Source organism: Anser cygnoides, chromosome 10 (genome assembly GCF_040182565.1).
Source record: "Anser cygnoides isolate HZ-2024a breed goose chromosome 10, Taihu_goose_T2T_genome, whole genome shotgun sequence".
Taxonomy (NCBI): Eukaryota; Metazoa; Chordata; class Aves; order Anseriformes; family Anatidae; genus Anser; species Anser cygnoides.
The window spans coordinates 14481404-14507709 of record NC_089882.1 but is presented as its reverse complement, the minus strand read 5'-3'; the positions used below and the strand labels follow the sequence as shown (position 1 = coordinate 14507709).

Below are 26306 nucleotides of genomic sequence, written 5' to 3'. Positions count from 1 at the left end.
GCTGAGCCCTGCTGGGACTCCCTGATTAGTTTTGCTCTTGTGCAGAGTTTGGAACCCAAAGGTTGGAAGGGCTGAAATTCGCCTCCACAGGAAAGGGAACAACATGAAGAGAGAAGGAAAAAGGAGTACGTAGGAGAAGGAAAAGGAAACCACACAAATGCAAGATTTGCCAGCAAAAGCGAGCAGCCATGATTTCGGGTCTCTGGCTCAGCACGGCTGCCTGCCTGGCAGGGGTGGCACACGGCTGCCTGTGCTGCCCGCTGGTCACTGCTGTCCCCACTGTCCCCAGTGCCACCAATTCACACCGTCTACTGCTCTGCTGTAGGACGGCTGGCACTTCTGGACCTCTGGGTCCCCAAGGACATCTTTTCCTGGGCTCTCTCTGCTCTCCCACAGTGGAAACCATGCTTGTGCCAGCCCTGTGGGCCCCCCAGCCCCACGGTGGCTCTGACAGGCCCCTGCGCAGCTCCGCAGACAGACAGATTTCCCTGCACTGTCACCGCTGCCTTCCCACCACCAGCTCCCAGTCTGCCCAGTACAGTGGATGCCCAACACCACCAGGCGGCCCCAGAGCAGCAGCCATGAGGGCACTGCAGATGCTTTGGGGCACCCTGTCCTATCTGGGTGCTGCTGGGTGCTACATGGGGACAGGCAGGTGCATAGTGCTCCTGCTCCCTTGTCATCGCAGGGTGGGCCACGTCCCTCTGGAGGGTGATGGATGATGAATGATGGTATCACGGTGGAGGACGACGTCCTGGTGGATGACAGAGTCCTGGTGGAGGATGATGTCCTGGTGGAGGATGACGTTCTGGAGGTGGCAGCACCCAGAGGCCACATCCAGAACAGACAGCCCCACCAGGAGGGAAGGCAGAAGGCCCCGTGGCGCTGCTGGGACCCACGGGGCCTGCAGCACCGCCATGACACCACGCGGCCACCGCCGCCACTAGAGGCCGACAGCGCCCGGGGAGGCCATGCCGCCATGGCGGCCGCCCGGTCCTGCCACCACGCTGCCCACCGCCGCCACGCCGCTTGGGGGACCCATCGCCACGCCGCCACGCGGGCCGGCCCCGCCGACGGATGGCAGCCGGCATCTTCCTTTCTTCTATTTATTATTTTTTTTTTAATTTTATTTTTTCTTTCCCCTCTTGCTCCTCCTTGCCCAATTTGTCTTCGAGGCTGACACGAGAGAAAACCCCAAATGACAGCGCCTGCCCGGCACAGTTTTACCACAGTATCCTGAAAAAGGCATCTGGCGAGCTGATAGTGCAGGGGGGCTCCGGGCGGGAGCCCCGGCCGGAAGCGCGGGCCCGGCAGCGGTTGCGGGGCCGATGCTTCAGCGCGGGCAGCAAACAGGAAACTTCCCCGGCCCCGGGGAGCTCCTTCGGGGCTGCTCGGCTCTCCAGGCCTGCTGGAGGCTGCCCACCCCGCCAGGGACACCGCAGACCCCCTGCGGGCCCTGGCCCCCAGGGCTGGCCCCGCTGCCATCTTGTGCCAGGCCCTGAGTCGTGCCTTGGAGGCGCTGCCTCCTCCTGAGGGCCGTGAACGTGCACGTGGAGGCTGTGGAGCTCAGCCGGCATGGCACGGGCCTTGCCTGCCATCGTGGGACAAACCCATCTTCGATGGCTCCAGCTGAGAAACATCCCCAGCAAACGCTGTTTGTGTGGCCCCACACGGTGTCCGTCCCATCTCCCAACGTTCCCCAAAAGCCACCGCTGCTCCAGGGGCTCTGCAGCATGTGGGACGTGTCCTCGTGGGGACACGGGGGCTGTGTGTGTTGGTGGCCTGTGCGGCAGAGCCGCGGGTGCAGAGCATCGCCTGGCCAGCAGGGATGCGGCTGTGCTATGCACGTGCAGCCACGGGCTGCAGAACGCTGCCCCGAGCTAGGAGCAGCCTCAGAGGGATGTTCAGTGTCGTGTGGGACATTTAAAAGAGGAGAGCCCCTGCTAACACATCCCAGAGTACTGGGGAAGGCAGCAGAGGAGCAGTGAGCACACAGGGAGAGCAGGAGCCACACCACACCTCCTCACTGAGAGAGGAAGCTGTCGGTCTGGGCATGGGGCCCTGGCACTTCTTGCCCTCTGGCTCTGAACTGATCCAGACTGGAGGGGTCCAGGTCCTGCGGGGCTTGGAGCCACAACCAGAGACCTTGGCACCCCAAATACGCTGCCAGGGTGAAAGTCTCCCGGTCACTGCTCACAGAGCAGCCTCATGGTGGCAGCAGTTGGAGCAGGGAGAGGAAAGGTGATGCTCAGCATCTCTTCGGTAAAGTCAGCGTGTTTGGTTTTTTTTTCATAAACTTTGGAACATTTGGGAGATCTTACAAGCTGGGGGCATCAGAGGGGCCTGAGGAGAAGGATTTAGAGAAGAGGTGCTGAAAGACCAAATCCACATGGTTTGGGTTAGCAGCAGGGACAAGGGGCAAGCATTGCCTCAGGAGGGCAGAGCACAAGCAGCCACCAGCTCCGTCCCTGGGAGGCAGGAGCGCAGGGAGGGGAGGAGGAGGAGGATGTCCCATGTGCAGCCACACTGACTTGCCCACTCCCTGCCGTCCCTCCTCGCCCTCTCCCTGCCGGTTCCTGCACCCGCAGTGCCCCCTGCCTTCGCTGGCACAGGCCAGGCTGTGCCCCAGGCCAGCCCTGCCACAAAGCTGCTGTGGCCTCGGCCCTGCGATGTCCCTGTGCCGGAGGAGCGGAGAGGACAGGAGCTCGTGGTGCCTTCAGGATACCGGGCCCCCATCCCACCGAACAGCTTTACAAACAGGCAACAAAACTACCGGAGGGCAACACCAAAATTCTCTTCCTTGCTTTTTCCTAATCATTTGCAAGCAGACTTCAGTTTCTCTTTGTTTCCCGTTATTTAATAAGCCTTTATTTCCCCTCATTACGACAGAAAAGGAGGAGCAGTGGCTCTTCAGGGGTGCCGTCCATCCAGCAAGGCTCCGCAGCGCGCACCCCGGGGGGCTCCCCTGCTCCCCACCGAGTCCCCCCGAGGCAGGATCGGGCCCCCCACAGCCCCGAGGGTGCTACTGCCCCCCGGAGGACCTCGTGCCCCGCGGGGGTCCCCTGGCCCAGCCTCGGGGACGCAGTGAGGCTGGCAGCCACCAGGTGTCCCTGCAAGCCCGCGCTTGTCCCCGCCGCTGGCAGGGCTGGGGCTCGCCGGAGGGACGAGGGGACAAGCGGGGACACCTCCTGAAGTGGCCTCGCCCGCTCCTTGCTTGGCCGGGTCAGCACAGAGCTGAAGCCGGGGGAGGATCGGGTGGTCTTGTTGGGGGGGATGGAGAGCGGGACCCGTCGGAGGTGACCGTCACCCAGAGGGGCGGGTAGGAAAGGAGGGCTGGGGACAAAAAGCATCACTGGGGGAGACGGAGCAAATGGGACCTTCAAGGGGCTCCTGTACCTGTGCATCTGGGAGCTGTGGGGTCTGTGGGGAGCTGTGGCGTCTGGGGGGAGCTGTGGTAACACCAGGGGACCGGGAGCTGCAGGAGGCGCTGAGCAGGCAGGCGCTGCTGGCAAGGTCAGGGCATCTGATGGCAATAGCGAGGGGGCTTTGCTACTGCAGGCAGCCATGGCAAGACACTTTACCTTCAGCCAACAGCCTTCCATAAGGCTTTGGGGATGGGAAACTGTTGGGCTGCTGCAAGGGAGCACCCAGAAAATATGGCCCGAGCAGGGACTCAAAAGAGATGTGCAAGCACTGCTGATGTTGCTTAGGCCCATATGGAGGGGCAAAGGTGGGGGAGTTGTGGATAGGGGTTGGCAAAGGCCATGCAAGCACCCTTCATCCCCTTGTCCCTCCATGGAGGCCGCAGGGCAGGATGCACAACTGCACATGGAGCAACACCGGGAAGCAGCACCTGCCCCCCTCGCCCCCCCAGCCCGCCCCAGTATCTGGGTGAGCGCTGTCCGCCCGGGTTTCCTCCCCTCTGACAATCAGGCATTAATCTCCCCCGCGCTGCTGTCCTGCTCACGTTCATTTTTATCACAGTTCCGTTAGTGCCAGGCTGAGCTTTCCGGGCGCTGGCGGGGCCCTGCCGCGCTCCTCGTGCCAAGCCCCGCCGTCCCCGCTGCCGCCAGCCGCCCCGAGGGGCTGCCCCCCCCCCGCCCTCACCGGTGGGAGCTGCTCACCACATCAGGATACAGAGCCGTGCCCCAATTCCGGCCGGGCTTATTTCAGCGCTCTGGTCAACCGCAAGCATGAGGGGGGGGCTCACAAACACGGCACGCCACCCGGCACGGGCTGGGGCCTGGCCCCGCAGCCTAACGGATGCTCCCTGGGACCATGCCGGCTGCGAGATGCCCCCCCAGACTCCCCCAACCCAGCCTGGCCTGCTTCGAGGGGTGCTGACTGTCTCTGGTTCTCAGCCTGGCTTGCAGCACTGCGGGTCGTGCACTACCAGTCATGGGCAGGGCAGAGGCCTCAGGCCGGCTCTGCGGTGTCATTCTGCCTTCTGCCAGCAGCTTGGGTGCACCCAAGCACAGCACAGGCCTGCCCCGCTGGGCCCAGCCACATGCAGGACGGCGCTAAGCCCATGGGTGACCCACGGTGGAGGAGCTGGGTGCTGGCACGTGCTCATGTTCCCCTCCACTTCACGCGTTATCACAAGCCATGAGTTATCACAGAGGAACGAGGCCAGCGCTGCGTGCTGCCGGACGAAGCTGTGGTTTCAGCAGGGAGCTGGGCAATCCCTGCAACTTGCTGCAGGGCCTCCCTGCGCCTCACCAAACCCCCCTGGCTCTGCCTGGCCGACCTCACAGCTCTGCTTGGGTACACCTATTCACTTCGATTTGGCTCTCAGTGATCCAGGCTTCAGCAAAAATCATAAGCAGGAGCGTGGCTGCTGCAGTGACAGAAGGGAGACAAGAAGGCCTCTCCTCCCTCCTTCCCCTTTAACTCTTTACAGAAAGAACTGGCTCCAAACCAGCTCCAGGCACCCCCCAGCACTGTTTCTGTGCAGGGACAGGTGGCAGGGCAGGGGGCACGTCCTTACCCCGCTGCTGCTTGGGACCAGCAGGACAGCCACGGGCAGTGCCACCACCCTTCTGTGCCAGGACGCCGAGACCAGGCACAGCACTTTGGGATAAATCCTGTGCTCGGAGCATCGCCTCGCGCCCTGGGGGAGCAGCGCCTGCAGCCAGGGCTGCATCCAGCTTGCTGTCCCCTGACCCAGCACCCACAAAGGACACGTTTTTGGGAAGGAGGTGCCACCCAGCGGCTGGCTGCCTGATTCCCTGTGTGACCACACCGTGTACGGCTGCATCAGAGTGTCCGACAGCCCCACAGAGCTGGTGCAGGTCTTCAGGGACAGGGGGAACACTGGGGAGCAGCGACATGTCAAGGCATGGGCTTTGGGTGTTAGCTTCTAATTGCTTCCATCTGAAAAAAAAATCTATTAAAATAACTCAATGTATATATCACCTTTTTACCTGCACACACTTTTTCACAGGCACTGCTGATGCCTGGGCATAAGTTCCACCCCATCCCATCATGTCCAGAGCTCTGCAAAGGTAGGGATGGCCCGGGGTGGCACAGAGCTGCCCCAGGGAAGAGCTGGCTGCTGCAGGACATGTCCCGTGGCACAGCGAGCTCCCTCTGCCCTCCAGGCTACTGTCACAGCCCCCCAGATTCAACAGGACATTTAGGTCCTCTTCGGCCAAATAGCATTTGTAAAATCCATAATGTGAGAAGCAAAAGCCTGCCCTGGGCTGCTGCTGGCCTGCAACAGACGCACCTTAGTGCTCTGTGAACAGGCACCGGCTGCGGGCAAGGGCTCGGTCCCATTTAAAGCTGGGGACACACAGGGACTTGGGGTGGCTGCCTGCAGCAGAGGGACACCTGTATCTCTTCCACCATCCCCTCTCCCCGTGCCCCAGAAGGGTCTGCACCCCTGAGCCCACCCGCGCACCAGTGGGGATGCACGGGGAGGGGTTTGCTGGCAGACACAGAGCTGTGAAGCAGCAGCACCTGCCCCAAACACATCCCACGTGCGGCAGGAGGCAGAGGCTGCTGAGAGATGTGCCTCTCATCTGTCATCGGCGCAGCTTCTTCTCCTCAAGGTCTTATTGTGCCCCTTGGAGCGCGTTGGGAAGCTCTGCCAGACTAATCCTGCCCAGTACCCACCCCCTCTGGACCTGGGAAAACAATGTGAGCCCTTAACTTCCTAATCCTGGGAGCTCCCGGGCTTTGCTTTGATAGCAGCCCTGCCTCAGCCCATCTGCGGGGCAGGGCTGGAAGCTTCTGTCCTCATGTCCTGACAGCTCCAGGAGGCATCTCTCACCGCTGCAAGCCCACGGAGGGGCTGGCACAGCCTGCCGGAGGGGCTGCGGAGCCCTTCGCCTCCCCCTGGCCCAACAAAACACTGCCAAAGGGGCAGGACCTACCCCTCACATCACTTGGGGCTCCAGAGGCTGTGACTTGGGGGCTCACGAGGGTTCCTCTGACCCTACAAAGTGCCGATCTGCACAGCCCAGCCACTCATCCATCCTCTCCTGCCCACATGGCCCCCAAGGGACACGAAGAGCGGGTGCCGAGCTGCCCACCCAGCCCAGCACCATCCCGCAGAGCGGCCAGGGCAGGATGGGGCTCGCGGGGCTTGGATGGGCGAGGGCCAGGCTGCCGGGGAGCGGCGGGGTGGAACACAAACAGGAAAGCTGGCGGGGACCCAGCCCTTCCCAGCTGGGACAGGAAAGAGACACGCTGTCCCCTGCTCGGGGCCCGAGCTGCAAGGGGGGGGGGGGACGATGCTTGAGCTCCGAGCGGAGCCCACCCCAGGGTGCCCACCCCTGACCGGCTCCCCCGGGACCACCCCATCCCTTCGTGCCCTCGCTGCCCACCCCAGGACAGGGGCTGTGGACACCCCAGAGCCTGCCAGGCTGGGGGGGACCCAGCGGGCAGCCGCCGCCTGCCCAGCCCAGGGGGCTCCCCAGCAGCCCCCGAGCTGCCGCACAGCGCTGCGCCGCAGGAGGGCACCATCGGCCAAGCTTTCCCCTTGCTGAAGCCCACCGAGGCACGGAGAGGGGGGGGAAGCACTGCTGAGAGCACACCTGAAGCCCTCACACCCCGTCCCACAGGACCCCAGCCCCACCGAGGGACCGGCCAAGGGAAGGCAGCGTGGCGGTGGGGAAGGGGCTTTCTGCCTGAAAAGGGGGAAAAGCAGCCGTAAACCCACAGCAGTTCCTAGCTGGGATTGGAGACAGGTCTCGGAGAGACCCCACCGAAGGGATGCTGCGTGTTTCCCATGAATGGGGAGGTGGAGTGGAATTTTTCCAAAAAATGCTCCAAGCATTTCACCCAAGCCCCTCCAGCCCCTGCTCACACTGCCTGCACCAATTTCTCCTACAGTGGTTTAAAGCAGCCTGGCCAAGCTGCGTCCCAGCAAATCCCAGGTGTCTGCCTCGCCTTGAATATCGCATGGACAGGAGGAGAAGCAGCCTCCTGGCCTCCCCCATCCCCTTTGGTCCATCCCCAGGTGCGGTGGCCGAGCCCAGGCCCACTGCTGTCACCGCGCCGCTTGCCTTCATGCCGAGCGCCTTGCCGCTACCTGCCCGCGACGTGCCTCTGTCACTGCCATCGTCCCCAGGCTGTCAGCGCCCCGGCCTCCCCGCAGGTGTGAAGACAGGACAGCCCTTTGTGTGTGAGCCCTTCCCGGCGCTGGGCTCTCGGCAGCGCTGGCACGGCTCCCCAGCTTTTCAACACCTCCCATCACGCCCGCCACAAAGGGCAGCCCTGTCCCGGGGATGGGGCTCCCAGGCACGCGGGCACAGAGAGCTGCTCACCTCCCCGGGGAGCAGGCACAGGGATGTACAGCCAGGAAAAGGGTTATTGGGTGAGCCTTGCTCCTTCTCTTTGCAGTTTTGACCTCCTTTCACTGGGAAATTCCTCTGGGATGCAGCAGGGAGGACAGCGGGGCATTTGCTGGTATGCCTCATGGGGTGTTTGCCTGCAGGAGGCTGGGGCTAGCTCACAACGCTGAGGGAAAACAGGTTACGGCCAAAGTATTCGCAGCTCTTCCTGTAACAACAACAAATGTGCTCGCAGCCCCTGACCTGGCACATGTCAGAGCCCACGTGTTTGTACAGCGGCCTTGGGGTTTACACCTGGCTGGCGGGGCTGGGCAGCGAGCCCTTCGCTCCCCGCAGCGGAGCAGCCAGCGACCGCACCGCCCTGGCCGCCTGCCCCACTCCGGGCCAGGGATCTCTGCAGGCTCGGGATATCCTGCTCGCTCTGCCCCAGCACAGCAGGTGCTGCCCAGCCTCAGCAAACCCCTCGCTCCTGCCCGCAAACACGGCTCCAGCACAGGCTGCCACGCATCCTCCTGGCCGGGACGATGGGCAGGGTCGCTGCTCCCTGCTGCGGCTGGTGACCATGGGTGCTTTGCCAAGCAGCTTTTCCCTCCCCTCCTGAGTCCACAGCAGCACTTGGAGGGATCATTAAATCACAGGACTGGACAGCCTAGGGGCAGAGCCTCCTGCACATGGGGCGGACGTTTTCAATTTCTGCAGCCAAGAGAGCCTCGCGGTGCTACCAACGCTGTTCACAAAAGCTCAACAGCAGCACCCTGCTCCCATCCAGCAGCTTTGCCCCAGCCAGTGCAAAAGGGAACTGTGGAAAAAAATACAGCACCACATCACACAGCTTTTGCACAGAGCACTGGGGACACATTCAGCCCTTCCATTTTTTGCTGGAGAACATCGCCCCAACCCGTTTCCTTGCCCCGTGCTGTGCAAAGTCGGGCTGCGCTGCACATGACCATCGGCACAGCAGTGCCTGGGCAAGAGAGGACAAAGCTGGAGCACACGGCAGTAGGACAAGGTGCAGGGGGTGAAAGCTTTCTGTATTCCCCCGCCAAGCCTCCCCTCTCTCCGAAAACAAACCGCACTGTTCCCTGCACACAGCTCCCCGCTGTGCTCTCCACTTTCCAGAGCCCGTGCCAGCACATCCCTCCGTGCCCTCCCTCCCTGCAGAGACCACGCTGCAAGCGCTGGCCCTTCCTGCCCTCTGTCTCTCAGATCATTAACTAGCTCCACTCTCACTCTTTTTTTTTTTCTTCTTCCCTTTTGAACATATCAGCCTAATGGAATCAAAGAGGCATTTCAGTGACTCAGGCGTTTCCCATTGCCCTATTCCAGCATCCTCTACTCTTAACGCTGAGAGCTTTTCACGTCCTATTTGGAACTGATAGGAAGCCCTTTCATTGTTTCACTACATGGATATTAACACTGATGAAGGAAATGCTCCATCTGATAACAGAACCGTTGAAAAGAGCTCCATTTCCAAACGAGCAGACTCTGAGACACTGCAAGCCTGCCTCTCACACCGGCTCAGCACGGTCCCCGGGCACAGCCGAATCTGGCTCACTGTGAGCTGCATCCACGCCTGCTGGGATCTCACCTTCTGACCTCTGGGGAACGGGCTGTTCCCTGCCACGGGCACGTGGCATTGCCCAGGCTGAGCCTGGAGATCAGCTTGGTGTCCTCCAGGCTGCAAGGAAGAGCTGCTGTCACTCTGAGACACTGATTTCAGGAGCCCGATGGCCAACAGCAAGGACAGCCCTTGGCTGGGGGGAATGGGTTTGGCTCAAGAAGCCAAGGAATAAAATCATCCCACCTAGGAGGAGGTTGTGCAGCTTTTAAGGGATTCTCTGAAGCCTTCAACATATTAAAGCTGAGAGCTTCTCCTGTGGACAAAGCCTAACTGGAGCTCAGAAATGATAAAAGTACCCTTGGGGGGGGGGGGGGGGGGGAGTCTATGAGCCAAGAGCTGTCTCCTGCCTCGGTGCAGAGCACAGCCACCAGCATCTGCATGGGGCTTCCTGGACCTACAGCAGCTCTGTCCTACCAAGGGGCCCCCAAGAACAGCACAGACTGAAGACTTCTCTTCAGGACATACCCCAAAAGCCAGGCACACAGAGAAACACCTCTTTCCAAAGCATGTTGATCACTTGGGGACTTTCTGCTCTCCCTGATGCCTCTCCAAAGCTGGCTGGGTGCTCACTCCTGAAAGTCCTTTCCTCCCAGTGTGGCCGCTCTGATCAATTAGCCACCTATAAATAGCCTCCCTGATTTCACAGTGACACACAGAGAGCTTCATCCCTGACAGCCTCCTCCTGTTCCTGGGCGCGGTTTCTTTCCAGCACCCTGTGTGGGATCAAACACCCACCAACCCACCCACCCTCCCAGCCCTCTCTGATGCTTGCAACCACCTGGTGGCTTTCTGCTCCCTGCCAGCCTGCTCCCACCCCAGGGTCATGGGACCCATTTGGGGCTCAGCATTTGGATGCTCTGGATCTGCTAAGAAAGGTCCCACTTGGGGCGGTGGCCACCCCTACGTGGTCCCTCCAAACAGCTCGTCCCATCCCTCCCAAGGTGACACGGTGGGGTGCAGCCATACCTGCGGATGTTCCTTCTTCCACAAACAATGCCCAACATAGGTCATGTTTGCCAACAAGCCTCCTGATTGACTAGAAGAGCCAAAAAGCCCCTCAGGAAGATTTGTAGGGTCACCAGCCTGGGGTACGGCCCTACGGGGACCTTGGGGGAGCCTGCAGCCAAGGCACAGCCTGGCAGCACCCACCTGGGCTGAGTTGTCCCCACGCTGGTGTCGCCCCCATGCACCAACGGGAGGGCTTCACACGGTCACTGCAGCAGGGCCACCACCGCTAGCTCCTTCTTCCCCTGCACAATCAAAAATAGTTCAATTGAATGCTAAAAAACAAAAGAAACATGGGACTGGAATGGGGCTATTGCGGCTGGCTGGCAGTGCCCCCAGCTTTTGTCGTCATTTCCCTTCCCCAACCAATGTGCAAAACCCAAACCTGAGGAGCGCATTGGGCTTTTGCTGGAATTCACATTTTTTTTAAACATGCTTATGTGGAGAAGGGAAAACTCAAGGCCACCCATCAGATTATTATTATTTTTCTTCAAAACTCTCCATCACCCGGCTCTTGCCTGGGCTGTCTGAGCAGCAGAGCCGCAGCAGTTAACAGATCTCTTCCCTCGCCTCCCCAGCGCTGCCCCTGGCACCACCGGAGGAAGTCTCCCAGCAGCGCGTTCCCGTAAGCTGCCCCTTTGATCAGCTGCAACTTTCAGGGATCAAACGGCTCCGAGGACGTAACCGCAAACCCCGGGGCACGCAATGACGGGCGGGGAAGCGGCGTCTCCAGCAGGAGCTGGCGAAGCCCTGGCCAGCACAGCCAGGAAGCCGATCCCACCCGACCCACAAAAAAACCCAGGCTGGCACCTCCAAATCCCACGACGGCCAAAGCTGGGGGTTCGGCTCCAGCAAAACTCCTGGGGCATGGCTGGGTGGCGAGGGTCCTGCCCTGCTGGGTGTATTGGGGGGTTCCGTGTATAAAAAGCCAAGGGCAGGAAACGGGTATACAGCTCCTCAGGGGGCATCCAAGTGGTCCCCGCAGCTGGGCTGCCCTTGGAAAAAAAGTACACCCTGGTAAAAAGTCCTTCTGTCTTGTGTGCACATCGGTCTGGGAGCAGCCACCCTGCATGTCCACATTTCTCACTGCTTTGTGCCGCAAATATGTGGCTCCCATGTGGAGTCTGCTGGCTACTAAGGGGCAGAAATTTTCCTAAATTTCTAATAAGGGACAGGATCCCTTAAATCCTCATCTGCTGGAGTCAAGGAGTTTTTGGTTTAGTTGTGGTTTATGATTTTTTTATATATTTTTTTCCTAAAAGCAAGGACTTTTTAGCCCATGGGATTACAGAAAAAAAAATAGCTCCCAAAAAGCAGCAGACAGATGAAAACACAACCCAAAACATTCATTTTTGAACAAATTTCTTCCCTTTGGTCATATCACATCAGCCACTGCTTTGGAGCAGGGACAGGTTGAACCCTCCATGGGAAGATAACTAGGGTCTGGCAGGGAAACAGGGCACTACCCTTGGATAAAACCCTACACAGACACACAGGCACACAGCACCTGAGCTGGAGGACAGGACCGCAGGGGGCCGGGGGCACCGGGCAGGGATGCTCCGCGCCCCAGGGATGCTGCAGGCAGGGACGAGCCCTCGCGGGCCCTTCGTGGACCAGCCTTAAGCATATTTCCACACAGCTGGAGGGAAACCCCAGCTGCAGTCCTGAAAAATAACAAATAATAAAAGTGGCTGTGAGCAGCAGCAGGGCTGGCAGGAAACATTCCCAGTAGCAGCTGCTTCCTGAGTGCGACATTTATTTGATCCCCTGGCACCATCTGGGCCATGCCCCACTCTTTGTTTTCATTAAGAGTTTAGAAAAACAATTCAGCTTTGACTAATTGCTCTTTAAGGTCCCAGGCTCGCCCTTTCTCCTCCCCCCACATTTCCTCTCCCATCCCCCTCCGTGCCCTCCATCCCCAGACTCTCCCCTTGACCCACGCCGTCTGCCTTGTCCCCATGTCCCCAGGTACCTGGCGTCCCAGACAAGGCACATACATCTTCACACACCCCACGAGCACCTTCCCCTCCTGCAGAGGCAGCAGTGGCACAAGCACAGGGTGCCCGATGTGCCTGGGGAGCCCCGAAGCACCCCGCTGCGGTGATGCGCTGGGCTGGGGCGCTCTGAGCCTGGCACCTCTCTACCAGGCAGATGGGGCCGGATGCTGGCGGGCCAGCAGCCTTCCCCTGCACCATCCAGGGCCGCTGTGCCGTGCATGGGTACCTCCCAAATCCTGCCGGTGCCCTGCCCAGACCCCTCACTGTCTTCTTTCCACCGCTAACGTGAGCGCGCTGCCCTGGGGGAAGCAGCCCTGCGACCCTGCCGGTTTAGTCCGACGTGTATTTTCCACCCCGAAATAATCAGCGAGGAAAACGTCAAGCCTTGATGTGAAATCCTTGCCACGCCAGGAGAGGGTTGTTATTGCAAAGGGCTTGCGTGTTCCCCCTCGCCCCCTCACCCCGTGTCCTCACCTGATGGCTTTAGCAGGATTCGCGGCAAGGACAAGGAACCGGAGGAATTCCGGCCCCGTAATTACACTTGCTGGGAGGAATTTGCTTTTGCAATATCCCCGCTGAGTTAACCTAACAAGCGTGGAGACGAGCCTTTCTTAGTTAATTAGCAGCTCCACCGTGAAGTCCCCTCCACGGCACGCACACGCGGGCTGCCCCCTCCCTGAGCTCCGCACCGCTGTTTGTCCCTGTCCCCTCACCCCTTGCCCTCTGCGATCCTCTGCCAAAGCTCAAAGCGCTTTTACGCCTTCCTACTCCCACTTTCCGGTCCTGAAAAGCCTGCTCGGGTTGAGGCAGTGGCTCCGTTTCCTCGCTCCTTCCTAACAAGCGCTTCCTGCCCCTCGCCGCCCGCGATTATTTGCAGCTCACCAAGCGCTGGGATTTCCTTCCCTGGAAGCCCTGCTGGCTCTGCTCTGCTGCTGCGGGCTCAGAGGGATGGGGAGCCCATCACTGCCACCTCACCAGCCCCGTCGGGAGCCACAGCCACCAGCTGCTTCCCACAGCGGGGGCTGACCCCTCCGTAGGGCTTTTTTTTTGGGGGGGGGGGCACACTGGGGTCACTGCTGGACAGGGCAGGGATGTGGGTGTCACTAACAGGCTCGCCGTGAGCTGCTTTGGAGATGTTGAAGCCTGCGATGGCACTCGATGGGCTTGGGGAAGCTGGCAGGTAGGGATGGGGTCTCGGAAAGGACCAGGCTGCTTCCATGTGTGCTGTGAATGGCTGCAAAGGGGCTGCTGGTGGGCCAGGGTTACGCCAGCAGTTAGACTCATACCAGAACGAGAAAGAGCAGAAAAATAGGTTTTCTGGGACTACGAGAAGCTCTGCAACGGCCCGGCAATGCTGGTTGGGAGTGAGATTTTGCCCAGCTAAAGGCACGTGTCAGCTTCAGACAGGAGTTCCCGGGCCCTCTTCCTACCAAACAAATCGCCAGCGGGGCTGCTCAAGCCGTGTCCCACTGCTGACGCCTCCACTGACAACACAGACACCATCCCTGGGGCTGCCAACACCACATACCCCAAAAAAATCTCACTGACCTGCAGGAGCCGGGACGGGGCAGCAGAGCAGCACCCACTGCGACCAGCAGTGGTGGAGCAGTGGTTGTGTGTGACTGCGAGATGCCAGATGAAATACAGCCAGTATGTGACCCCAGACAGACTTTCCCATGCAAGCCAATAACACACAATATAAAAACAATAAAAGGAAACAAAAACAAAGTGACAAACTAGAACAACAACATGAGCAAACTTAGACATTTGGAACTGCAGAGGACTGGGCTCACCTGGTGGACTATCGGAGGAGAACAAAGCTGAAAACTCTCCTGGAGAAGCATCGTGGAGGCAGCACATCGTCCAGGCTTGGTTAAATGGCACACTGGTTAATTGGGCTTGGGCATACGCAAAGGGGAATTGCAGAGATCTAAGAGGAAAGCAAATAGAAACCACAACGAGGAGCTGGCTGAGATCTTACCAGGAGCTGGCTGAGATCTTACCAGCTAAAGCAGAAGCACCTTAAAGAAAATAACCCAAAACATGAGTATGGAGGAGGTTTTAGGAGAAGACCCCAAGGCCTCATCTACCTGCCTGGAAATGGAGCAGTCCCACCAAGGGAGCACGGTGAGGGGCTCTCCCCTTGGCCATGGCTGCGCGGCATGGGGGAGATGCTCCGGGATGAGCCTGCGGTGGGAGAGGAGGGACAAGGCACTGCCCTGGGCTGCGGGGCTCTGCCTTGACCCATCACGGTGCGGCACTGCCCATCTCACGCTGAGGTCACCTAGGACACACACATGCCATGCACCCGTGCAGTTAGCTGTCACCTCACCTCACCGTGACCACCTGCAGTGTGACCATCAGCAGAGGGACCATGGCTGGAGCCTGTGCCCGGGGCATCCTCGGGACAGACACCGGGCTGCATCACACCCGTGCTGAGGACCAAAGCCTCCGAGCATCGCTTTGCTCCTGACCCAAAGAGCAGGACAATGAGTGCTGCAGGGCCGCATCCAGCGGGGCAGCAGGCGCTGCTCGGGGCGGAGGTGCTCCAGGCACGCCGCAGGAAGCGTGACTCGGCTTTCCAGCGCGCAGGAATGCCGGGCGGCGCGGCGGCCAGCTTCCTGCCACCCACGGCACGCTTCCTGCCCCAGCCCGGGGCTTACTGGAAACCCCCAGCACGGCCGCCAGCATTTTCCAGGTGGCACAGGGCTGGTGCAAGCCCCTGCCACGCCGTCCTCCTTCCCCTCTGGCCTGTGCTCCTGCGGGAGCAGGGCTTGTCTTCTTTCTGGAAGGATGTAGAAGCCAGTGGGCAATGTCGGCTGAGCAGAGGGCTTGTCCCAGCAGGGTTTGGGCTCCCCAAGCAGCACTGACTGCCTGGGGGGCTCCTCTTTCCCCTTCCCCTCCGTGCTCCCTCCCAGACCCAAATCCAGGCTTGCTGCCAGGCCCCAGCTCCAGCTCCTCCCTGCCCGTTGCACAGCCAGCCCAGCCCGGACCCACAGTTTCTTGCTCTTCAGCATCACCTCTTTGTGCACAGGTTCCTCTCCCAGTCACCTTCCTGAGGGGATGCTGTAAGGACCCACCTTAACCTCAAACTGCTCAGAAACACCACTGATCACATCTCACCACTTCCAGCCCCCCCCACACACCACCTGGCCACATCTCAATCCCACCTCAGCAGCGATGTCTTCCCACTGGATTCCCTCTTTGCATCTCAAGCCTCAACCCTAACACCGGTGCTGTCCCCGTGAGGCAGCCCTGAGCCTCCTTATTCCTTCCACACCACTCGGAGCACAAGAAAACTCATCCCACCTTCCTTATGAGCATCCCCAGCGCCCCGGGCAGACACCAAATCAGTGTCCCGTACAGCGCATCCCAGCCGGGCAGGAGTGCCTCGTGCTGCACCAGCAGCCCCCTAATCTCCCCAGAGCCAGTCCTTCGGGGCTGTTCCTGTTCAGGCGCTGATAAAAATCTGACCAAGATGTTTTCAACAGTAAGCCGGGAGCGATTACAAAGCAACCGTCCCCTACCCTCCAGCTGGGAAAGCTCAGCCTGGAGTTTTCTTTTAGAAACAAGTGGATTTTTTTTTTATTTTTTTTTTAATTTTTATTTTTTCTTGCCGATGCAAACTCTTGGTGGGACAGTCCCAAACCTGGTTCCCTGAGACCTAAAGGGAGAGGGATGGACCAGAGGCAAGGCAGAGCCCCGCTCTTCTGCTGCAGAACCCCATCCATGGAGGTTTGCAGGACACTACTGGGCAAAGCCAAAGCTGGGACAACCCAACACCAGTGACCATCCCCCTGGCCTGGCCTGGACACCTCCAGGAGCTGACCCTTGGTTTGGCATCACCCCAGCAGGGTAAATCCCTGCAGGATTTACCTGGGCAGCTCTGCGTTGACACAAGCGACCCATTAATTAACATAACCACAGAGGAAAACAACAACTCACAGAAAACATTTGGCATGGGGATGGAGGACACGGCATTTTTGGCTTCAGGACCCAAATACCTTCCCTTTATAGTGCTGCCAACCCGTAGCACGAGCGTGTCAGTGCATGAAAACCATTTTGTGAAATGCAGCAGGCTCATTAGCCAAAGGCATTAAGGGTGAAAATTGACCAAAACGCCCTGGAAAGTAAATCACATGTAAGAAAAAAAGGTCTTGGATAAACGCATGTATCATGGCCAGGTCCCAGGGAGTGCAGAGCCGGCCCGGTGCTGGTGCACAAAGCCCCCCCCGAGCTGCTCAGCCCCAGTGCTTGTCACCTCAGGGGGAATAAAGGATTTAATTAGCCCTTCAACATGCAGTGAAAGCATCCCCAGCTGATCCTGGGGAGCAACAGGTACTTTAAACAACATTTTTTAATCCCCAGAGCCATAGGGAAATTACAAGGCAGTCACTTCACGATCAGGGGAAAATTAAAAGTCCAACTTTGGTGACAACAAAAATAACGCAAAGCCACAACGTGCAATAAACAGCCCAGGGACCGGCAGGCTCTTTAAACAGGTTTTTAATCTCCTCTCCCCTCTGCTCATAACATCGCCTTTATTATTTTCTGATGCGGAGCCTGATTCTCATGAGGGTGGCGGATGCTGACAGCAGAGTAATGGAGCAGCGGCAATTTTGCCCGGGCAGCCCTCGGGGATTTAATATGCTGCGGAGAGCGAGACGTGACTGAGGGGAGAGGGTGAGCGGGCCTGGAGGTGCAATAAAGCCGGGGTGATAACGAGCCTGCTGGGCTGAGCAGGTTCGTTGGCTTATGTCCCTTCACAGTTGGACACTGGGGCTGGTGAGGAAGGTGCCCGAGGACAGGGACGGATGGGGGGTTTTGGGGAGACCCACATCCTCTAGCCCAGGTCAGCCCATGGCCAGAGGCTGCCAGTCCCTCCCCACAGCCCTTGATGTGATTGCTGACCCAGGAGACCCGGGTTGTCATACATGGGTCCCCTTGCAGCCAAGGCCCCACGTGTTTGGGACTAGCAAGAGCCACAGAGCCCAGAAGGGGACGGCCCCATCACCAGCCCAGACGTCGCCTCCCTGCACGTGGGAGCTGAGCTTGTGGCATCCTGCCCCCATCCAAAGGGTTCCCTGGAGGTGAAGAAAACCAGGCAGGTGTGTAGGAACAGCCTGGACGCCCTTGTCCCCACAACCACCTGCAATCCCCTTCCCTCCTCCAGCCCGGAGTCCCTGCAGCATCCCCTGACCTGCAGCCTCCCTTCTCCTGACCTGGGGTCCGCTGCTGCAGCTCCTGCTCACACAAACGTGCTGCCCTCGGACGCGGTGCCATGGGCTGTCCCTCGCTCCCCAGGGAAGGTCTCTGCTGGGTTAGGAAAAAGGAAACATGCTGAGATCTGACCAGTGGCTTGCACGGTCCCACCCACGCCTGGTCCTTGGCTGCCGTAGCCATCGCCTTTTTCACGACCACTCAAAACCACCCCGATTTTGACCTACAGCATTAAAACAACAGCACCACCAGATGACGGAGAGCAGTGTGCAATGGCAGGACACCAGTGGCAGCACAACAGATCTGCTCTGAGCTGCCAGCAGAGAGGTCCCATCCTGCCCGTCCCTGCGGTGGAGCACCCACGGGGAGGGAAAGCTCCCGGTACCTCCGGCCCCCGCGCTGCCTGCCGGTGCCCTCCTGCCTGACAGCGGCACGTGACTGCGGCTGGAGTGATGGATGGGGCCGGAGCCTCTCTTTAATAGTATCTCACGGTGGTTTCCGTAAGTTGATGGAGATTGCACAACACTACCAACTGCCATGCCGGATATATTTTGCAACCAGGGCTTTTGTGCCACATCTGTAGGATGATATGCCAGAGCCTTCTGAGGAGGCCTGGGGAAGTCTGAGCACAGGAAGAAAAAAAAAAAAAAAGAAAGAAAAAGGAAAGGAAAAGAAAAAAAAAAAGTCAACAAACCCCTTTCCATAGCAGCTATTTTGGTGAGGCACCCTGGGGTGAGGGGAGCGGGCACCAGCCAGCGCGGAGGCGTGGAAGCCCAGCAGCTCTGCCCCACCGCAGCGGCCAGGAGAAGACCTCTCCCGTGTGTGGGTGGCAGCATGCCCTGAAATGCTCAGCCAGGGCTGTGGGATGGCCAGTGCTCGCCGAGAGCAGCCACAGGTCCGATGTCCCTGCGGAAGAAGTGCTGCTGAAGCACGGTGGAGGTGTTGGCCAGCTCCGGGCTGTGCCAGCTGGTGGCCCTGGGAAGCGCTGTCCCTGTCCCCCAAGCCTGGTGGCTCATGCCGTCTCCCATCCCCTCAGCCTTTCTCTACAAAATAGAAAAAGGAGCCCAAGACACACGGCCCAGGCCAGCAGGTGTCGGTGAAGGCACCAGCCCGGCTGATGCCATATATTAGCACTGCATCTTACAACCCTCAACAGCCTTAAACACATGGCGCAGCGCCAAGTGCAGACGAACTAGCACATCCCAAAGTAGCATCCCCATAAAATTGCCTTCCTTGGAAAGCTTTTGGGCTCGGTCAAAGAGCTATCATGTTGACTCCATCAGATGAAGGAGGCCAAGAAAAGGGGACTCCAGGACTGCTGCCTTCCCAGACTCACGAGCAGCTATCAGCCCCTAATTTAAGAGGAAGGACAATCTCCATCACAGAGGACCTGAAGGGCTCTACAAACTAAAGCAGACCATGGAGAAAGGAACAAGACGAGTCAGTGCCCGCGGCGTGTGAACCACGGTCCTTGTATTCGATTCACATCCGGAGAGCCAGGAAGGGGCATTCTGCACGAGTAGTTGTGCTGGATATCCCACCTCATCAGTGCACAGAGGAAGACAAAGCCCTGCCCTCCCACGGTGGGCACCCACTACAGACTTCAGAACCCCCCGAGATGTCGCAGGCAGGGCACCCAAGATGCAAGGAGGTGAGGATGCAGAAGGAAGCACGGAGCCAAGGCTTCGGAGATGCTCAGGGCTTAAGTGGCTGAAAATGAAAGCGCTGGGACACTTTTTCAGCCTGCACTTGACAGTGGGGATGTGATAACATCGGAGATGCTGAGCGGAGAGCATCTCTTGTGGAAGATTGATGATGCCAACAACGAACCGAGCCAAAAACATCACGTCAGCCTCCGTCTGCTCGGAGCTGAGCGCTGCCGTGTGGGGGACCCCAAAAAGATGGCTGATACGGGGCCAGCCATGGGTTACCCAACACCAGTGAGCCAGACATGGTGCTGTGTCATCCTGCTGCCCCGTGCTGGGTTTCCCTGCTCCCAGCCAGGGAGCGAGCAGCTCTTTTGTCCCTGAACCCAGTGGGCCGACGACACTTCATGTACCAGCTAGATCTCTCCAGCACTGCACAAATGTTAAGGAAACCTTACGAAAACCCATTAGAACATGACCCAGTAGCAGGCCAGCTAAGGACTGCCCAGCCCTTCTGCAACTCAGCCGTTTTCTTGAGCTCTGCCAGCACATCCGAGCCCTAGCCAGGCTCAGACCCTAGCCGAGGAGCAGAGGTGTCCCAGTGCCACGGGATGGGGAAGAGCTCACAGAAATGCCTCCCCCCACAGGTTAAGCACGTGTAAGAGCTGTTTCCCACGTTGGCATGAGGGGAGGAAGCACCAGGCTGTATTTTTCCGTGGCTAACCCAGCAATTGCCTGACCTTCTCCTGGCAGCCGCTCCTCTCCTTGGAGGCAGCTGGAAGCAATTCCCTTTTCCAGATGGGGACTGGACCCCACAATGCTCGCACCAAGCAGGGTCCACCTGCTGCCTTATTTCTGCCTCCCGCTAATTTGCAGGGACTGTCCGGGACATGGCACTGCTCACGCTCACCTGGGTGCCCTTGCCTGGGGATTTGTTCACCTGCTTAATCCAGAGGCACCAGAGCCCTTGGCTGTTGCAGGTTAACCCTAAACCCACGTCACCTATGCCCATGTCCTCTCATTTTGGGTGTCTTGGTGCCAGCCTTGGCAGGCAGGCATCCAACTCCCCTCTGCTCCGAGCTGCATGGACAGAACAAAAGCGTGGCTATCTCAGTGTTACCAACCCTCATTTTGAGAATCCACCTGGGAACGCCCAGGCACCCAGGCTGGCTGCTGCCCCCAGGAAGCAACAAACTCCCTCTGACGCCTCAAATCCAGCCAGATTTTGCCCCATTGAGATGCTGATAGACCAAGCCTTGGTCACTGGCTGCTGGGTGTGCTCTGCCAGCCCCTTCACCCACAGCCAACTGTGCTAACTACCCACCATGCTCACCTAACGACGCCATCAGCAATACCTGCTAATAGTTCATTATTATTTATTACTGCTGCTGCCTAGTGCCTGCTGGGAAGGTTAAATAAACCAAATGCTGCCACAGATGTTGCCCACGGCATGGGGAGCAAGGATGTGGAGGAATAACAGGGAAAACAACTTTCCAATTTCCACCCCCCACTCCTGGAAAAAAAATAAAAAGGAAGAGGAAAAAAAATATCCCTTTCAGAGCAAGGATGTGGTGAGGGCCCGACAGCCTCCCCTGACACGCGAGCCAGGATGTGGAGATGCTGGCTTTTCCAGGAGGAAAGGAGGGATTTTACCATCTCCTCCAGTCAATGAGGATTTAATTCATCCTAGCTCTGGGCAGGTGCTGGCAGTGCCACATCCCCTCACCCCCCTCGCTGGCAGGCAGCCACTGGCCCTGCCTCAGTTTCCTCAGCTGTAAATCAGGATAACTCTCATCTATGGCAGAGCTTAGTGTGTATCCACAAAGCCCTGGGAGGCCTTCACACCTTCCATCATCCATCATCATCTAAAAGGTGACCACGGGGTTTTTGCGGTGCAAAGAGCAGGTCCCAGGCATCTGCCCTTCGGGGCTGGGGCTGTCTCCCTTCTCCCCTCCCATCCTGCAGCAGCGGGCTCCTTCCCCTCGTCTCCTTCCTGCACGGGCCAGAAGCGGAGCCAAGCTAATAATTCAGATGACAGAATTAAACTGATCCTGATTAGAAAAAGCCTTTACCCTGAAGAGAGCAAAACCTGGCTCCGGGCTGCCCTGTAATCCAATAGTCTCCCACGGCTGCCGCAGCGAACCCGAAACCTGCCTCCAGGCAGAGGCACTTTGTCCTGGAACAAGGGAAGTTAAATGTGTCTTAATGGGAATTTTGACACGTTTTGCTTTGATTTCACTAATGTTACAAAAGTAGCTGTTAGGAAATATTTCAGCCCCCCTGTGCAGGGCCGGACCCTTGTGAGAGGGACGATGGCTGAGAGGCTGTGGTGCCCGGTCTCCTCCACGCTTCCCTGGGTGCAAGGGCTTCATTTGGGGTCTGTTGTGGAGCCAGGAGCCCCACAGGTTTGCAGTGACACCTGCGGGGCAGCTAGCATCATGGATGGGACCTGTTCAAGCCCCTCATAAGGCCAAAAAAAAACAAAAGGTTTCATCAATTTATTTCCACCTGGCACCAAAACAGCAGCTGGCATTTCCCTGGCCTTCAGTGACTTGGGGCAGGGGGAGTCCAGTCTGCATTAAATGCACCCCATTGGCATTCCTGGTGCTTCCCAGTCCCAGTTCAGCCTGGTGGGCACCCTGCTGGGCTCACAGCTCGCTCCCAAAAAGTCTCAGCCCAGTAACAGGAGTTAGTGGATGCCACAGGGCATGTCCTGGTGCAGCCCAACTGTGTGCATGGGCAGATAACGCGGTGTGAATGCAGAGAAGGAGGTGGCAAACGGATGGGATGAGACTTTAGTGGTGAACGTACTTAGATGGGAAGCTCAAAACAAGGCTCTTCTCCCCCAGCATCTCCCCCTGCACAAGGCAGAGCCTTTGCAAGCCCTGCAGGGACCAGGTCCCACCTCCAAACACAGGTGCCCCCAGCAAGGCTGCTGCAGGGCAGGCAAGGAGGGCAAAGCCCAGTGCAGGACAGCACTAATTTTAGTGAGCCTGAACACAATTACCCCAACTGGAAGACATAAAACTAACAAACAGCCGGGGTTGTGGGGTTGCAGGAGGCATCTCCGTGCACCTCCCTGGGGACCGTGTTTACTCACAGGGGCTTTTCCTGCCCCTGCAGCCCCATCCCCACCCAGCTGCCTTGGCCCACGTCTGTGAGCTGTTTTTTGTTGGTTTAACGCGATGCTGCGATTCTAACCCAGAGCCTCGGATTGTCAAACAGTTTTTCTTTTATTTTCTTTCCTTTAGGAAAAAAAAAATACAGCTGAACTAATTTGATGAAAGGGGAAAATAAAACGTAAGCCAGACTAAACACATGCAGTTCCTACCTACAGCCAGGGCCCAGCTTCTCCCAGGCCAAAGTCAACACATGTCAATTTTTAACATGACAGGGCTTTAAAAGGGAGGTTTGAGCCCTGGATGAGAGGCGGCTGGAAAACGTTAATAACAAGGTCTGTCAATTAAAGGCAAGCATGACATGCCACCAGGACAAGGGCTGGGGGTTTTCCCTTCCTCCCCTTCTCTTCCCTCTTAATTTGATGAAAAAAAAGGGGTTTATGGAGAAATCCATCCTTTCGTCCAAGAAATGCAGCCACATTACCAAATGAAGGATGGTCTTTGTTTAGGAGCCTTGAGAACAGCCCAGCAGAAAAGGGTCAAGACCCCCGGGTTAAGGAAAGTACAGCCCCGAGGGATGCTCCCAGCACTGCTCCCAATTCACCTGCATCCATGGAGCCATGGATGTGCTAGGGCAGGATGCTCAGCTCCTGTGCTGGTGTGCCTGGTGCACTGGAAATTGCTATTTTGGGTTGCAGAGGAAAAAAATGCTTTTATCAGTCCCATAGGAAGCACTGCTATGGTTCTGTGGGCTGGGCAGATTTCTGCCCAAAGTCACTCACTTGTTTCCAAAACAGAGCTGGGAAAAACAAGGGGAAGGGCAGTGCAGCACAGCCTGACCAGCTTCTGGAGGTGAAGGCAAAATCCTTCATGGGTAAGGGGAGGGGGTGCTTCATTAGGGGTGGAGGGGAAAGGGCTTTTCCCCAAAATGCTGGGAAAAATCTGCCCGCCATACTGGGAGCAGGGTGCTGGGCTCTGGAACAGCGTCAGTGGCTCTCAGCTGCGGGAGCAGGTAAAGATTCAGCCTAGAGGGAAACAGCAGAGATTCATTTCTCCTTCAACACCTAAATAAACACTGCGCCCACAGCCACACACTGCACGCCGTGGCGGTGTGCATTACACATCCACAGCGCAGGAACCGGCCGGCGGAGCGGCTCCGATATCCCGGCTGCAATATCCTGTCCCCGACAGCGGCTCAGCCAGATGCCGTGGGAGGCGTAAAGAGCCTGCAGCAGCCAAACACAGCCTGCTCTGCCGCCCAGCACCGACTGTCCTGGCCTCTGAAGGGCAGAGGACCCTCCTGGAGACACGCAGGCATGGGCACCGTGTCCACCCGGCACACACTGCGGGGCTGGAGATTTATGGGGCTGCTGCAAGGAGCTGGGTGCAGGACTCAGCTCTGCTGCCTCATACCCTGCTTGCCAGAGCATAATGGGTGAGCTGGGCTCCAGCCCCGTTCTCAGATTGTGTTTCGCTTTCCCTGGCCCAGCATCCAAAGCCTCCGTCCAGCATGCAGGAGGCTCCCTTGGCAAGGGCAGGCAGAGCCAGCCCAGGCTGCTTTTTTCAAACAGGTCCCAAGGCCTCGCCCCTGAGGGGGTGAAAGTCTCTGCCACCAAAAAGCCAGCCTGGGGTGGCTGGGGGGCACTGGATTTTAAGACAAAGCTCAGAAAGCCTGCGGCTGTCCCTGCCCACAGCTCCTGGAGAAACACTCCACCGACACATCCCGCTGCTGCAGCCCTCACCTGGAGCAGTGGCATCTCCGCAGGTGGAGAACAACCTGCCCCAACAAAGGGAGCACCTGGGCTGGAGTCGGTAGCTCCTCGTGCTCATCATCTAAATCGTTAGCTCCGGGGCTGCTGACAAGCCCTGTGCGCCTCTGCACCGCCGTGCGGGGCGACCGCCGGCTGTCAGCCCCACACTGCCAGCACAAAGCCCAGGACACAGGTAGCGGGACCTGGGATGATTTATGCCTCCACAGCAGATGCATTGTTTGGGTTTTTCAAGACATGCTGTCAGCCCTGGCTCAGAGGAGACCGAGCCTGGGGAGCTGACCGCCCTGCGGCCAGCAGGGACCATCCCTACGTCTCAATCCCGACGGCTGCCTGCTGTCACCGTGCCCACACTGTCCTCAAGTCCATGGGTCCACCCTGCGCTGCACTTCACACATGCTCCTCTCATCATTCTCCAAATTTCCAGCACAGCCTCACATGTTGTCCTCATCCCTGCCCTCCTCCGGGCAGGCAAATCAGCTCCCCGCAGTATCATCTACCCAGATCGCACAGCGCAGACAAAAATATCGAAGGAGAGCCCTTCTAAATCAAGTTCGTGCCCTGTGTCAAGACAGGTTAGCCTTCCCCCTCCCCAGATAAAGGGTACAGATGTTAAACTGATGCCACGTTTGATCACAGCCAAAAAGCCAAGAGGGCTTCAAACGTTCATTCATCTCGAGCTGCAAGCAAGGCCGATTCTCACTAATCAGGTAATTACTCTGCCTCTCCCCCAGCACGAAGAGCAGCCGTGCAGTGGGAAAGTTTCCTTCCTCCCCGGGACCCTGCTCAGAGCTGGGCTCAGAGGTTTGCAGGAGAGTTCCCCCCTTTTAAGAGACGGGGCTGGGAAAGTGGGGCTGGATTCAGCAGGATTGCTCTGGAGCAGGATTGGGCCCCGGACTCTTGAGCTTTCTGCTCGAGATGAGCGTCTTTGATCTAAGCGCATCAGGGCTGTTGGCATCACCACGAGATCAGGAATGTAGGGAGCCATGAGGGACCAGCAGGGCTGACATCCTCCTCAAACTCCACAAGATCTTTTCAGACAGCAAGGGGAGCAAGGATAAATCAACACCTCCAGTGTGGTACGAAGCGAGCAATGAGCAGACAAAGCTGCCCATGAGGGCCTGACGGAGCAGAGCAGAACAAGGAGATTTTCTTCCCGGAGACGTCTGCTGGAAGCAGTCTGAAACAATTCCATATATGTTGCCTTTTAATAGCAAGGTCAGCTCCTTTCTTCCTACCCCGACATCCTCCATCAGGGCCTCTTTCTGGGAACTTGCAGCAACGCGCCAGATGTCGCCGAGAGACAGAAAAACAACCGGGGGCCAAACTGGGGCATTTCACCGCTGCCCCCAATCCCAAACTGCACTGAGCTGCCTGAGGCGTGTGTGTAGGGGGTGAGCAATACCCCTCACGGGCCATCCCTGGGTACCCAGGGCCAGCAGGAGCCCTTTCCTCCTGGGCACAAGCAGCTGCGCTGCTCCCACAAAAAGCCACCTTACAGCAGCCCCAGCAGTACCCAGCAACTGGAAAGCATCTAAATAACCGCAGCCCAAAGGAGACATGTTCCCCTCACCCTCCCCATGCTTTGCCTCTTGCTGTGCTCGGGAACAGGGTGGAGGATCTCCTCCGTACCAGCTCTCCCGTCAGGATCAGCCCCAGCCAGCGCCCAGCTCCCTGCTCCTCGGGGACAAGGGGGTGGCCGTGCAGCGAGCAGCTCCCCGACCCCGCTGGGACACAGATCCTTGTGCTCAGCCCCCTGTGCTGCTGGCCACCAGCGGCAGACCTCACAGGAAGGCCAGAGCCACGGGGGGAGTCCAACGTCACCACCCCAAGGAGCGGAGGAGCAGCTGGACCACCCCTTTTTGGCTAGGGGACACGGTTATGGCCAGATTTCTAGGGGGGGGGGCTTTCAGGGTTGCAGACCCCAGGCACACAAACACCACGTCAGCCGCTGCCCGGGGTGAGGAGGATGCAGTAGGGAAGAAAAGAAACCACAAGGCTTAAAAAAAGAAAACCACCTACATGCGGGGACACTCTGTGCTCCTCTTCAAACTTTCAGCTCAGGGCACGTTTCCAGGCTTCTTCCTTTTAATAAAAAAACCCGAAAGCAGGAACACAGCTACCTTCTTT

The 26306-nt window shown here is 58.4% G+C and overlaps 1 long non-coding RNA gene across 2 annotated transcripts; it reads right to left on the bottom strand.

Annotated features, from left to right (window-relative positions):
* Positions 1 to 177: 177 nt before the first annotated feature.
* LOC125179689 (uncharacterized) lies at positions 178 to 26306 on the bottom strand. 2 transcript variants are annotated; one of them, XR_007167387.2, is made up of 6 exons: positions 26199 to 26306; positions 17645 to 17738; positions 14216 to 14352; positions 11933 to 14091; positions 10570 to 10670; positions 178 to 10456 (listed from the first exon to the last, which is right to left on the bottom strand). It is a non-coding gene; the product is annotated as an uncharacterized lncRNA (long non-coding RNA). The 2 variants fall into 2 exon arrangements; XR_010833847.1 differs by having other exon boundaries at positions 17645 to 17735; positions 26199 to 26253.